Source organism: Eptesicus fuscus, chromosome 6 (assembly GCF_027574615.1).
Source record: "Eptesicus fuscus isolate TK198812 chromosome 6, DD_ASM_mEF_20220401, whole genome shotgun sequence".
NCBI classification, from domain to species: domain Eukaryota; kingdom Metazoa; phylum Chordata; class Mammalia; order Chiroptera; family Vespertilionidae; genus Eptesicus; species Eptesicus fuscus.
Window position 1 is genome coordinate 83,676,716 of NC_072478.1, and position 15,002 is coordinate 83,691,717.

At 42.8% G+C, this 15,002-nt stretch overlaps 2 pseudogenes; both read left to right on the forward strand.

Moving 5' to 3' along the window:
- The first annotated feature begins 4,947 nt into the window (after positions 1-4,947).
- On the forward strand, positions 4,948-5,094 carry LOC114233437 (small nucleolar RNA SNORA44; annotated as a pseudogene).
- A 206-nt stretch (positions 5,095-5,300) lies between these two features.
- Positions 5,301-5,413, forward strand: LOC114233447 (small nucleolar RNA SNORA61; annotated as a pseudogene).
- Positions 5,414-15,002: the final 9,589 nt, after the last annotated feature.

Below are 15,002 nucleotides of genomic sequence, written 5' to 3' on the forward strand. Positions count from 1 at the left end.
TAATTGCAGTTCAGGTCTAATGGTGAACCCTGTGCAAGTCCCAGGAAACAAATGAGAAGCCACTTTCATAAAGGACATGTGAACTTTGGGAGGGCCTTCTAACAAATAATTCTTTTCAAAGAACTAAACAAAGAGTTCTTTCTGTTGGGCTCCACCCTAGATGTAGGGTGTGAGAGCGCCCCCTATAGGCCTCCCAACTCCAATCATGGCTGTGGTCTCACTGATTTTCACTGCCTCACTCCCATCTTTATTATGTAAGTAAGACAAACTTTTCCTGCAAATATTTTTTTGTCCTTCTCTATACATTTTATGATTTTGCACCTCCTCCACTCCCCCACCTCTCTCTCTCTCACACACACACCTTGAAACTGTCTGGCAGAGGCAGACTCTCCAAGGAACAAAAGGAAGAAAATTAAAGTAGAGATAACAGGAAGCTATATGAAAGGTGAGGAGGTGTTAAGAGCCACTGCCAGGTAAATTTGACCCTGCCACACATCTATTACACATTTGGAAAATTACCTTGAATGAAAGTTATTTGTGCACACGCATTTTCTTCCCAACTGAATTTCAAGATTTTCAAGGGCAGACACCAAGACTCATTACTTTCTTTTTCCCTTACAAAACTTAACACAGCACCTGATACATAGCAACCACTCAATATATATGTAATGAATTAATAAGCACATTAATTAGTTAAATAATTAACAATAATCAGCAGGTCATCAGTGGCCATGGTTGTGCTCTCCAATGGCATGCAGAGAAGCAAATTAATGATTTCCTAGCTCTTGATCCCCAGAAGTTCTATTTCTACCATATCTGTATAGATATCCTCCTATGCAAATTGACCATTACACCCTTGCACAAGATGGCCACCCCCATGTGGTCACAAGATGGCTGCTACAAGATGGCCAGCAGTGGAGGGCAGTTGGGGGCAACCAGGCTGGCAGGGGAGAACAGTTGGGGGCAACCAGGCCAGCAGGTGAGGGCAGTTGGGGGCAACTGAGGTGGCAGGGGTGGGCAGTTGGGGGCGATCGGACCGGGAGGGGAGCAGTTAGGTGTCTATCTGGCTGGCAGGGGAGTGGTTAGGGGGTGATCAGGCTGGCAGGCAGAAGCAGTTAGGGGCAATCAGGGAGGCAGGCAAGCAAGCAGTTGGGAGCCAGCAGTCCCAGATTGTGAGAGGGATGTCCCAGATTGGAAAGGGTTTAGGCTGGGATGAGGGACACACAACCCCAGTGCACGAATTTTGTGCACCGGGCCTCTAGTTAATAATAACTTCAAATAAATGAGATCTATCTGAGAGATGGGCTTACTACTAGAAGCCCAAAACCCATTTTGATCTTTCACTGAAAGAAGGGCATATACGACTCACACAGTACACACTTTTTAAAATGAACTTTAATTTCCATGCCGTTGGCAGTAGCTTTTAGAAGCAGCAGAGTGAATGGCTAGAAGATTCAAAAGGGGGTAGAGGATGAGGGCCAGCTGGAAGGTTACTGGCAGCAGGCCCCTGATATATCACAGAACCCAAGGTTCCCATCACCTAGAGTTTAAAAGCTCCAATAAGAAGTGATGATAGCCAATTCATTGGTGTGGTACTTACTACTTTCCAAAGTCCATGACCCCATTTAATCCTCCAAGCAATTATAAGGCCCCTGTTCCTACTCCTATGCATCCCTACCTCAGCCAACTAATTGCACAATTTAAAGCCACATGTAGTGGATTCTACATATAAGTGAAATCATATGGTATTTGTCTTTCTCTGTCTGACTTATTTTACTCAGCATAATACCTTCTAGGCCTATCCATGTTGTTGCAAATGGTAAGATTTTATTCTTTTTCTTTTATGGCCAAGTAATGTTCCATTGTATATTTGTACCACATCTTCTTTCAGACTCATAGATACAGAGACCAAATTGATGGTTGCCAGATGAGAGAGGGATTGGGGGGCTGAATGAAAAAGGTGTAGGGGATTAAAAAGTAAAAATTGGCAGTTACAAAATACTCACGAGGATGTAAAAGTATAGCATAGGGCAGTGGTTGGCAAACCGTGGCTCGCGAGCCACATGCGGCTCTTTGGCCCCTTGAGTGTGGCTTTTCCACAAAATACCACGTGCAGGTGCACACGTACAGTGTGATTGAAGGAGTACCCTAATTAAGTTAATAACAATGTATCTAACTATATAGTTTAAGTTTAAAAAATTTGGCTCTCAAAAGAAATTTCAATCATTGTACTGTTGATATTTGGCTCTGTTGACTAATGAGTTTGCCGACCACTGATGTAGGGAATATAGTCAATAATTTTGAAGTAACTATGTATGGTGCCAGGTGGGCAGTACACTTACTGAGGGCATCACTTTGTAAAATATAAATGTCTAACTATTACTTTGTCCATCTGAAATTAATATAATATTGAATGTCAACTATAACTGAAAAATTAAAAATTAAAAAACAAAGCCACATATAGTAAAAATGTACACACTGTAACTAACAACAGTGATAAAAAAAGAAACAAATATGTGGGTCACATAAAGCATACATAAACTGAAATTAGTGTTCTAATATGAAATAATAATAGTGGAAATAATGAGCTCACATTTGCTAAGATTACACTAGAAGCCATTAATTTTCCATGCATATCCACAAACCATCCTGTGAAGAAAGCACTGTTATTGTTCACATTTTACAGCTGAGGAAACGAAGGCATAGAGAAGATAAGAAACTTGACAAAGGTAAAAAGCACAAAAGGCCAGGGTTTGAACCCAGGAATTTTCTGCTATTGAGTGAAAATATGAATTATTTCCATGGCCAAATCAATGTAAGAAATAGTGAACTAAACAAAAGTTTGTACTACAAGACTTCACTGTTTTTAGCATACTGGTTTGCATTGAAATGCTGCAAGAGTTATTTTCTATACTCATTCGATCATGACACACTTTTGTTCTTATGAAACCCAGTATACCAGTTTGGGGAGCATCCCATAGGTTTAGCTCTACCTTGGATTAAAAGTCCTTTAAAAGCTACAGATGTTTCCAAAGAAGGCACTGAGAGCCTCACAGCACATCATAAAAAATAACAAGAAGAAAAATCACCTGCACTTACATTGGGCCAGGCTCTTAATTAAGTTGTTAGTCCCATTTTTGAAAAGAAGAAACAAGCTCAGGGAGGCTTGCTCAATCTGCCCAAGTGTGGAGTCAGATTAAATCCAGGCAGGCTGACCTCAGAAGCGATGCTCTGAACTATAGGACTATAATATGATGTTTTCCCCACATGAAGCAGTGAGTACCCAAGAATTCCTAAGCAGCAGCATGTTACCATAAGCACAGCCTAGAACACAGCCTGCCTGTAACCTTCCTTGGGCTGGAACAACTTAACTTTACCAAACCTCAATCTTTACAATAGAAGCAATAAAACCTACATCCCTAAGGTTGAGATGAAGACGAAAGACTTAGCACAGTTACTGGCTCCCAGTAAATGCTCAATAAGTATAAGCTAAAAATGGACTCAATTCCAAACAGAGCATATAACATTTTCTAGAAATTTTATTTTTAAACTTTTTTAGGTGAGACTGTCCTCCCCAAATTTCTTTCAATGCACAGATAACAATAGGCAAGACGTGAAAGGCATCGTGAAGTCACACATACCTGGTTCATTTGTCTGGCTGGTAAACTGCCAGGAGACACAGTTGAACACACAGGCTCAGTACAGTAGGCCTTTTTTATTTAATAACTAGAGGCCTGGTGCATGAATTCGTGTATGAGTGGGGTCCCTCCAGGTGGCCTGCGGGGATCAGGCCCCAGCTCACACTTCCAGCCTTGCAGGCCCGCCTGGCACCCTGCTATGACCTGGCACCACCACTTCAGCTACTCCACTATCTCACCAGCAGAGCAATCCATCAGGGCTGAGTGATCGATCAGGGCCCCATCCTCCCCCGCTCCCTCAGTGCCTGGGAGCCAGGTGGAGGCCCTGCTCCCTCACCCCCCCCCCCCCCGCTGCCACTGGAGCAATTATTGGGGCAATTGGGCCCCTGCTCGCACCCGCCTTGGTCTGGCGCCGCCCACTCACCTGCTCCACCATCCCCCCCATAGTCCCGCTCTCGTCAGGGCCCACTGGGGCCAGCAGTGCCGCATCACCGATGCCTGCCATGTTCCACACTGCCCCCTGGTGGTCAGCACACGTCATAGCGAGCAGTCAAACTCTGGGTCGAACAATTTGCATATTAGGCTTTTATTATATAGGATGAACCCTTTCTCATAGGATCACATTCGTTGTCCTCCAATCACCCTTTCCAGATTCCATTCAGATTCTCCCTCAGAGAGGGGCTGGCTCTCTTCAGACCTACTGGATTCTGCTCCTGAGGACTGTTGATTTCATTTGCACATGGCTTATCTAATCATATCATTACCTCACTGGGTCCCTTGAACCTGGGCTACCAGAAGTGGTGCCTACTCAGCTGAGAACCACCAGACCTTCTCCACACAGCTGAACTTCAACATGCTCTTGTTCACCTCACATTAGGGACACAAAAATATAAATACATTCCAATACCTTTGGCTTCACCTGGCCTCTGTCTTTATGTATCTAAATAAGTACACCATATTCTCCCAAACCCACTAATTTATGTTCTCTTTCAATAACATTACAGAATGTTTCCACGCATACATAAAGGGCAAAGAATACTTTCACAAACACACTAGTTCTATACACATTATTTATTTAATATGATACATTTTCTCCTCTGATGCAACAGATTTCTCTTCTGATCAATACTAGCCATCAAATGACTAAAAAAGAGAAAGTAATGAACAGAATCTATTGTCACCCTACAGCAAGGCACTGTCCATCCAAGGCCACCTCTGGACAGGTGTAGCCTCAGGACAAGACACACAGTAGGGCAAGTCTGGGCTGGACTTCAGCTCTCACTCTCCCATACTCTGGAAGCTCTCAGCACTGCACATTCCAAATAACTGCATGATGTTCGTCATTGTCTCTTTCTAAATTATTGTCCTCCCAACTGCATGCAAGATCAACCTGGAGAGACTCTGACAGCTCAGGTCAGCATAATATCTGCAGCTGCCACTCGCCTTTCCTATATCTCTAGACCTGGGCTTGGGAGCCTGGGCTTGGGTCCATGCAGGTGGATGTACTGAATCAACTTTTTGGTCTAGAGCTTTCACACTTTTTTTCTTGTAGGTTGCCTCCATGTTTCCTGGCAGCGTCTGATAATGACATAGCTGAGGATACCAGCTTGTTGCTGCCCCTATGTTTTAGAATAAGTAAAGTTAGATGTTGAAAACAACCTGACCCTCCAGTTCCCTTTCCCATCGGATCTGAACACTGATCTTGGTGGTTGTAGAGGAAGAAAAGTAATAGTGAAGCTGGCCACACAGTGCTTGTGGGCTAGTTTCAAACAAGGTTGAAAAGAAAAAAAAAATATTGTCCTAACTTCTTCTTTTTTCATTTTTTTATTAAGGTATTATATGTGTACATATCTTACCATTGCCCCCCACCCCCCACCCCACTTCCATACATACCCTCACCGCCCCCCCCCCCCGAGTTTTGTATCCATTGGTTACGCTTATATGCTTACATACAAGTCCTTTGGTTGATCTCTTATTGTCCTAACTTCTTATCTGGACTCCCTTCTTTCTTGTTCTTAATACCCTATATCCTATTCTCAACACAGTACTTGAATTGATCTTTTCAAAGTGTAAATCAGATCATATGAATCTCCAGCTTGAAATTCTCACCCTTGGGATAAAATGGAAAGTTCTTGTCATGACCTACAAGACCCAAGTAGACCTGGCCCCTTCCTTCCTCACTGTGGATACTACCCACTTGCTCATTCTGTTCCAGCCACAGTGGCCTTCTTTCTGTTCACGGAACACTCCAAGTTTCTTCCCACTTCAGGATTCTTGTCCCTTCTATTAGTCAAATAAGTGGCTCACCACAATGAATCTATGGGGCCTGGGGGGTGGGGGTGGCGAGGGGCATAGTGTGTATGGGTCTGCAAGTCAGTTTGACTTTGCTAGGACTAGCTCTGCTTCAGGCTGCAAGTTGGCTGAGCTCCGATCAGATCTATCCCACACATATCATATTCTTTTTGAATCTGTGATGACCAGGGAATGTTCTTTCCATCATAAGTAGCAGGGATATAAGAGGATAGGCTAAGTTATGCAAACATGTTTAAAGTCTTGGAGATCATTCCATTGGCCAAAATAAGTCATATGATCATGTCCAACATCTGAGTAGTAGGAAACTACATTTCACCCACAATGGGAGGATGCTGCAAAGTCACCTGGAAAATGGGATGAATAGATATCCTACTGCAGGGTAGTGAAGCATTAGTACCCAGAATCCCATCTACTAGATTGCTCCTATCACCTAGAATGGCTGATTCCCATATTTCCTCATGGCTGACTCCTATCTTCAGTTCCTAATAGGGGTCCCCACTGGCCATTGTATTCCCAGTGTACACATACTCCCAAATACACTGGGTACTTGGTCATAGCTCATGCATCCACAATAACTGTTTAATCCATTATCCATTTTTATTTTGTTCATAGTATGTATAGATTTAAATTAATTCACTTATTTATTTGCTGACTTCTTTATCATGTCTCCTTTCACTAAGAATGTAAGCCAGAATTTTCTCTGCCTTATTCATGCTTGAACCACAAAGCACAGGATAAAGTTTCAATAAATATTGGTTGAGTAAATACCTAATATTAGTCCCTCAGCATATATTCACTTACTCATTGTCATAAGTGCATAAATATATGAATGTTGTGGTGGGAGAGTCAGAGATAATAATTGCTTATATAATATAACATAGTCAAGAACAAAAGACTTGAAATGAAGCTCTAGCGGCATATGACCTAAGCCCCAGTGTTGATATCTATGGAATGGGAATAAAAACTGTAGATTTTCTGCAAGAATTAAATGAGATTATGCATACACACACTGACCCTAAAGATGGGAGATTAGACATCCCAGATAGTGAGAGCCTTATAGGACAATGTAAAACATTTTTAAATGGGTGACTCAGATGGAACATGTACTTCTGAATGCCTCAACCAGATTTCTCTAGAAAAAAGTAGATAGGTAGACCTCTAATCCCTGTTGTCATACAGGCCATTCAGGTTGGCACTGACTAGTGGCAGCACTCCTCAGTGGCCTGTTCACACTTCTCTGTGCTGAGGGGCCCTTGGTGGCCTTTTAAACTAGTTTCCATTTCCCTAAGCATCACTTCAGGTCTTTGAAATAATTTATAAATTAATCCTAAATGATATGGTTACACTTTTCCATGAGATCCTAATAAAATTACATTTTAGGAGCATGGAATTAAATTAAACCTTTGTTTTGCTTTTCAGAGGATTCTATGCCCATCATTTCTGCTTCCTAGAAGAAATGTATTAATGAATTAATTTTCCCATGAAGTAGGTAACAAATCAACTTGACAGCCCCATCCTATATAATAAAGAGCTAATATGCAAATGGTCATCACGCCCTCATGCCATCATGCCTTAATGGCTCAGACACTCAACACTGGGGAAAGAGGACTGGGGACCAGCCAGGCACAAATGAGTTCATGAGAGAGGAATGGGGACCAGCCAGCCACCGCCCCATGGTCCCAGGGGTCAGCAGCTGTGCCTGCAGCCTGGGAGAGGGAAAATCCGCCCACCCCGTGGTCCCAGGTGCCAGTGCCAGCGGCTGCGGTCTGGGAGAGGGATAAGCCGCCCGCCCTGCAATCCCGGGCGCCAGCAGCTGTGCCTGTACCTGTGGCCTGGGAAAGGGACAAGCCACCCACCCCGCCATCCTGAGCACCAGTGCCTGTGCCTGAAGCCCAGGAGAGAGACAAGCCACCCTCCCTGCAGTCCCAGGTGCCTGTGGCTGTGGCCCAGGCGAAGCTGCCTGCCCATGGTCCCCTGCAGCTGTAGCTGGACTGGGCAAAGCTGGCCCGGGTCCTGGGTGCCTGCAGCCGGCCAGAGGGAGGGAAGCTTGGGTCCCGGGTGTGGGGTGAGGCAGAGGAGAGAATCCTGAGTCCTGGGTGCGGGGTGAGGCAGAGGCAGTTAGGGGCAATCAGGCCAACAGGGGATTAGTTAGAGGGGTGATCAGGCCAGTAGGGGAGCAGTTAGGGGCAATCAGGCAGGCAGGCAGAGGTAGTTAGGGATGATCAGGAAGGCAGAGGTGGTTAGCGGCAATCAGAAAGTCAGGCAGAGGGGTTTGGGGCCATCAGGCAGGCAGGGAGTCAAGCGGTTAGGAGCCAGAGGTCCCAGATTGGGAGAGGCGGTCGGACATCCCCCGAGGGGTCCTGGATTGGAGAGGGTACAGGCCGGGCTGAGGAACCCCCTTCTATGCATGAATTTTGTGCACTAGGCCTCTAGTTTTTAATAAAAGGATGAATTGAAGTGAAGAGCAGGAACTCACCCCAGTGTCAGTTCCCCTAGTTGAGACAATATGTGATTAATTCTCTTAGTTTAGGACTGACCTCTAATTAGTATGGCCTTGTATAGAGTCAACCCTCCCATTTTTTAAAAGAATACCAAAATTTAGTCGTTTAATAATGGTTTTGTGCCAAGGATATGAGAAAACAGTTACTCTTGTTTTATGGCAATGTGAGTCTACAATCTTGCCATGAGTAATTTGAGTAATTTGGCATTTCCATCAAAATTTAAAGTGCACATTTACTTTGGCCAAGAACTTTTATTTTTAGAACTGCAGGCTATAGTCACTCTTATCCAAACAAAGATGGATGGATGGATGGATGGATGGATGGATGGATAGATAGATAGATAGATAACAGATGATAGATTATAGTATAAAGATTATATATAGATAAGTCTTTTTCTTAGCATTGTTCTAAATTGAAATAAACAAAGAGTATAAACTTGCATGTGATAAGAAAAATTTTGGAAGGCTGCACAAAAAATCTATTCAGAATAATAATGGAGATAGGTGAGCCAAAGGGACAGAAGAGAGTAGAGAAGATTCGAGGAGAAAGAAGAAACTATAATTTTTCCTCTTATAGTATGATGATTACATTTTAAAAACATGAGTAGGTTTTAATTTATTTTGTAAATATATAATTAATACGAGGAAGAGAAAAAAAATGTTGTATCTGTTAATACAGAATTGTGTAAAGTCCTCATTTAAAGGCATCTAACTTCTCCAGTTGTTCACGTTTCTGGCTCACTTGCTCCCACATCAGAGACAACATATACATTTTCTTCCTAAAATGAGAGAATTGACTTCAGCATCTCAAGGGTTCATGTTTAAATGATGTGAGCCAAAGGAGAAAACAGGGTACCGTGGGCTTGGGACAAGTGGCTGGAAGATTGGGAGCAATGTCATTTTATGTCACCCTGTGGGAGGACGTCAGTGCTCTTCGTTCCGGGTTTTCAGAACTGAGGTTTGTCTGTCCATATTAGAGGTAGTAGAGCATAGTTCGAATACTGGCCTTATTCATAGCTGCAATCCATGGAGAAGCTTAAATGAAGGTCACTCTGTCAAGGTCAAACATTAGAATTCATTTATCTAAAAGGGTCCATGCCATAGATAGAAAATGGAGCAGGCACCCTCCCCCTCCACTGGAAAAATTAAGCAGATATCATAGGAAATTGGCTCTGAGTATCTGTGATATGGGTTAACAACCTTAACGACAACAATAATGGCTTAGAATACATACTCTGTGCCAGGCTTTGTGCTAAGCACACTACATACACTGTATCATTGATCCTCACAACAGATCTGTCATGTTTATCTTACAGATTAAGTACTTATCCAACAGTTTAGAAGTGGTAAAGCCAGGAATGAAACTACATTGACCTGATATATACTCTCAACTACTTATGATAAGATGTAGTTATTTTTGCCTTGGCACTGGAAGAGGCTTTTAGAGAGGCAGGGTCACTTAGTCTGCCCTGAACAGCAGTGGAAAAGTTCACATGTCTGAACATCCATTAACTAGGCTTCTGGAGCCAAGGTTCATGGCCACTCTGCCTTTCCCTTTTGGCACTTCTGAAAAAGGAGTTCTGCCGGAACCATAATAACTACTCAGAAAGTGCACAGTCACCGCTGTATCAATCGCTTCTCAAGCTACTTTGCTGTGCTTGAGCTCTCAGGATAGAAACCCAACCTTTTGCTTCTTTCTTCAGCCCCCTTCATTTTATTCTTCAAAACAACATAACACTATAAAGGAGATGCTGTTTTCTTCTTTTTATTGTTGCGAAAATGGAGGTTCTGATGTATCAAGCATCGTGCCCAGAGTTACTTAACAAATTTCTTAACTCTCGGAATTTCATTTTCAATTTCATTTAGAGGTAATACTATCCAACCCTTAGAGGTGTTGAGATCATGTCTATAGCTTTCAGAGTACAGAGCAGGCGTTCAATGAGCTGCAACTGCTTCACGGCTAAGTAGTTCTATCACCCGAGGAAGCCATGTATAACCTGCTTAACCTGCCCTCCTTATGTAACTTCTCTAAACATCATCTGTCCAATGGGAATGTTATCACCCAGCTCACAGGGCTATTGTGAGGATTAAATGGAATAAATACACTACATAAACAATTGCAATAATGACTGGCTCATACTCAAAACTGAATTCATGATAATCTCCTTAAAAAAATGCTGTTGACATATGTCCATCTATCAAATTCCAGGAATGTGTTGTGTCATGTGTGAAAGCAACAAACTCCCTCTCTTTGTCCCTCCCGCAGCCTGCTTTCTCCAGTCTCCTTAGGAGAACATAGAATTTTAGGTGAGAATTCTTTTTTATTATTATTTTTTCATTATTCAAAGAATACTTTATTAGTTTCTGTAATCAAAACCATGTAGACTAAGACCTTACATATTTAATACAGTGAGTTACCCCTGTAAAAATGGAAAAAATCATGTTGAACGTTTCTAGACCAGTATGGCTGTTAATTTCTGTACAATGCCAACCCAACACAGTACAACTGGGACAGTTTTTCCAAAGTTGACAGCACAGCTAAAGTTTTCAAAAATTCAAATTATATATATATATATATATATATATATATATATATATACACACACACACACACATACACACACACATACATATATATGTGTGTGTATGTATATATATATATATATGTGTGTGTGTGTATATATATATGTATATATATATATATATATGCATCAATAGCAGCAACAGCCTTTGTAGCAATGTTATGCATCAACAGCAACAACAGCCTTTCCAGGTTCTGCAGTCATCTGAACAAAATTATAGACATCCAGCACACTCCAATAAAAAAAAAAAAAGTAAAAAACAAATCTCCAGAAAACAGCAAAGTTCTGTTACTGTTGTGGTACCTGGCACCATTTTTTTTAAGCTTCTCCATCATCATCTGGAAAGCAAACACTCTAGAATAATGTCATTAAAAACAGCTCTGATAAAGCACGGTCACTATTATGTATCATAAAGCAGGTACAAGGTACTTTACATTCACAGAGGTATGATACAGTACTGCCCTACGTCTATAATACTAAAGATACAATTAAAAAGGCATTGTTTGAGACTTGATTCTGTTTTCCCAGCAGAGGCCCCAAGGGTGGGACGACGGCTCTGGGAAGAAACGCACCTTCTCAGACAGGCTTTCCTCTCATTAGTGGCACAGTTCTAGGTACTGACTGCTCTTCATGAATATCACCTCAAAACCATTTCAGAAAGACCAAAACAAACAAACAAAAACAATCCCCACACACACCTCCTTGGATTCATATAAAGATGACCAAGTGGAGGCAGGTAAGACTCGCCCCAACCAGTATTCACCAAAAGCGCTGTGTGAGTGATCAGCGCTCCATAGAAGCGAAGCCCAGCAATACGTCAAAGCTTGGGCCGCAACCAAAGCACAGCATCATTTCAAAAAGCAGCAGTAGCCGGGCACTGCCCACCTGGGCATGTTCAGGGTGCTGACACCGCTATTTCACCACCATCGCTTGCTCATCCAGGAAGAAGGGATATCAGTTACTATACTTTGTGTTCAACTCAATTACCATGTGTAAAAGCAGCAGGTTGCCTGGGGCAGATGTAGGCTCCTTTGGGCAGCCCCAGTTCCTGTCAGCTGCTCACCACCACGCCCACCAATGCCACCACCACATCCACAGGCCGGAAGGGAGAGTCACCGCTGTGTTACCAGCTGGGACCATGTGCTGTTCAGGCTGGGCTACTCCTCTGCCGTGTTACTTTCTTGATTTCTGGTGTCTCATTCTAACCATAAGGACTGAGTTCTAAATGGTACACACTCCAAGAATGTGTGCACGTATTTTTATGTAAATCCAGAGTGAGAATTCTTTCTTCCCCCCTAATGTTGGCTGTTAATAGGACAAGACAGCCCTCCAACAGCTTCTAGCTTTTTCCTCATGCTCTGAGTCACTGAGGGCTATTCCCAGTGGCTGGCAGTAAGATGCCTCAGAGGAGGATGCATTTTGGCAGAGGTCTTATTCAGAAACACTGCTGATGTAATTCTAGGCTCTGACCATACGCTTGATCACTTTCCAGCATAGCACTTGATGTGAAAGGGAGGAAGAAAGAATCCCTCTCACCCAGGGCTAAAAATAATTTCTGAGGGCTGGAGGCAAAGCAGAGGTGATGCCAGCTATCTCCTAGAACAGCTGATAAACCAGCAGTCTCCTGAAAGCCTATTTCATCCCATTTTTTCCCTATCTTTTTGCCTCCCCTACCTACTCTTTTTCCCCCTGGACATGCTGGAGAAACCTCACAAATTAAACTTGGGAAACTCTGGGTGTCTATAAGTTACTCCCCAGCCGAGGTTGTAGCTTCCCCTTTGCAAAGTCTTCTCACTGAGTCAGTAGAGCTGATTAGAAGACTTGCCCCCTCGTGCTCGGCCTCCAGGTGCCCAGTTTAGGAACTCAGCAGCTCCATACGAAATATGCCAGATCTGTCAGGAGGCAAGATGGCTCGCAGATGCCTGGCTGGGGTAGTAGTGCAAGATACAGGAAAACAATGCCACCAGGAGCTAGAAACTCAAAGGAGATTTCAGCCATGTGGCCCCTTAATGCAGCGGGGCAGCGCCTTTAGCTTCTAACTGCTCTTCTGAAATCCAGCTCGGTAGACTCGGTAGAAATTGTCCCTGGCAGCAAGCAGGCACATCTTGCCTGTCTTCATGGGAACATAGGGAGCTACTTCCCATCTGTTACTTGTGATGTGGTTATCTCTGTGAAATGCACACACACAGGGCTAGCTGGGACCTAAAGAGGCCAAAGAGTTCCAATGTCTAATTAAAAATGCTCACCATGGTGTGCTGAGGTTAAGGTGCTATCTGCTTTAAACCTCACACTATCATATCAGCCTAGTCATCACAATGTTGTCCTCATTTTACAAGGAAAGTCACAAAGTTAGTGGAGCAGTTAGGAAGTGTCCATAGGGAATAGAAAACCCAAATGACTGGCTTATACAAGCAGGAAATTCTTCTTCTTATATAACAGTATAATGGGAGACAGACAGCTATGGTCTTTGGTGTAATGGTTCAAAAATGATTGCATGTCAGGGGGAAGAGATTAAGCAAATAAAAAAAAGAAAGATTGATGGACACACATAACAGTATGGTAATTGCCAGAGAGAAGGGGAGGGAGGAGGTAGAAGAAGGGAAAAGGGGGATAAATGATGATGGAAGGAGACTTGACTTGGGGTCAAGTCTACAGGACAACAGCATCCTTCTCCCCCAACCCCCTACATACACACCACCAGGGGACAGCTCCTGCATGGATTTATCCAGTCCAAATTGTCAATCACGCTGAGGTTGAGAAACCTTGCTGTATGGTAAACTCACCTCTGACAACACTCCTCTGGCCACAGGGACCTTGAGTGTTCCCTTTCTGTGCTTCCCATAACCCTCAGACCTCTGACATCCACCCTCTATGAACTGCCATGACATCATGTCACTCTTCAGCAGCCTCCTTGAACCAGCTCTGAGCACACTGATGCCTCTGGTGGTGGTGCATGGAGACAAGCACTGTTGTTGACAACTAACATTATGTTTAAGGTCATTCCTCGAGGCAGGAGCCTGGCCTGGTTTGCATTTTACAATTTAAGAGTCTCCTGAACATTGAGATCATAGAAAAAGTTATTATAAATGAATTCAATCACAACTCCTAAGACACTGAATCTAACAGGCATCTTAAATGTGTTGATGGTAACCTTCAAGTCTTGTCAAAAGAACTGCTACCTTAGACACAATGTTTAATTGCAGGAAATAACCTAGATTACTAGTAACCTAAATTGCTGAGGATGGATATCTAATAGGAAATCAGTTGCTATTTGAAACACATCCCGACATTTTTGAGGTTGATGTCAAGAACAGCCATGTACCTCATCAACTACTAGTTGGGTGTCCCTCTAATGGTCACTTTCTTGCACTTCCCTGATCATCCATTTGAAAAACTTAACTTGCTTTGCCTATAAAAGGCATATAGTTGCTTCCAATGAGGCTTTATTAACCATATTAATTTCAGAGATATAATCTCAGGGTAAAGTGATTGAGGAGGAGTTCTTTTTTTTTTTTTTAGTGTGAATCTAATATAGCCCTTACATATGGTTCTTAAGTGGTTATTAAAAAGCTCAGCTACATGTCTGAATTTGTAGACTATGATCCAATGATGTGGAGAGCAGCAGACCATTAAGATTAATTGAAAGTGCTAAACCATTTCAAGATTGAAATATTTTGTATTAGAGGCCCGATGCATGAAATTCATGCAAGGGCCCTGGCCCCAGCCCCCGCCCGATGCAGCTTTGTCTGGAAGGAAGGATGTCCGGAAGGGCGTCTGGTCTATTTAGCATATTACACTTTTATTATTATAGATTATAAAAAAGTTAAGTAAAATGGGAGGTGCTAAGTTACCTCTGTTCTGAAGAATTAGTCTAATATTACAAAAGAAACATCTCAAATGAAATTACTAAAAAAACTCATTAAGGTACACACACACACACACACACACACACACACACACACTAGAGGC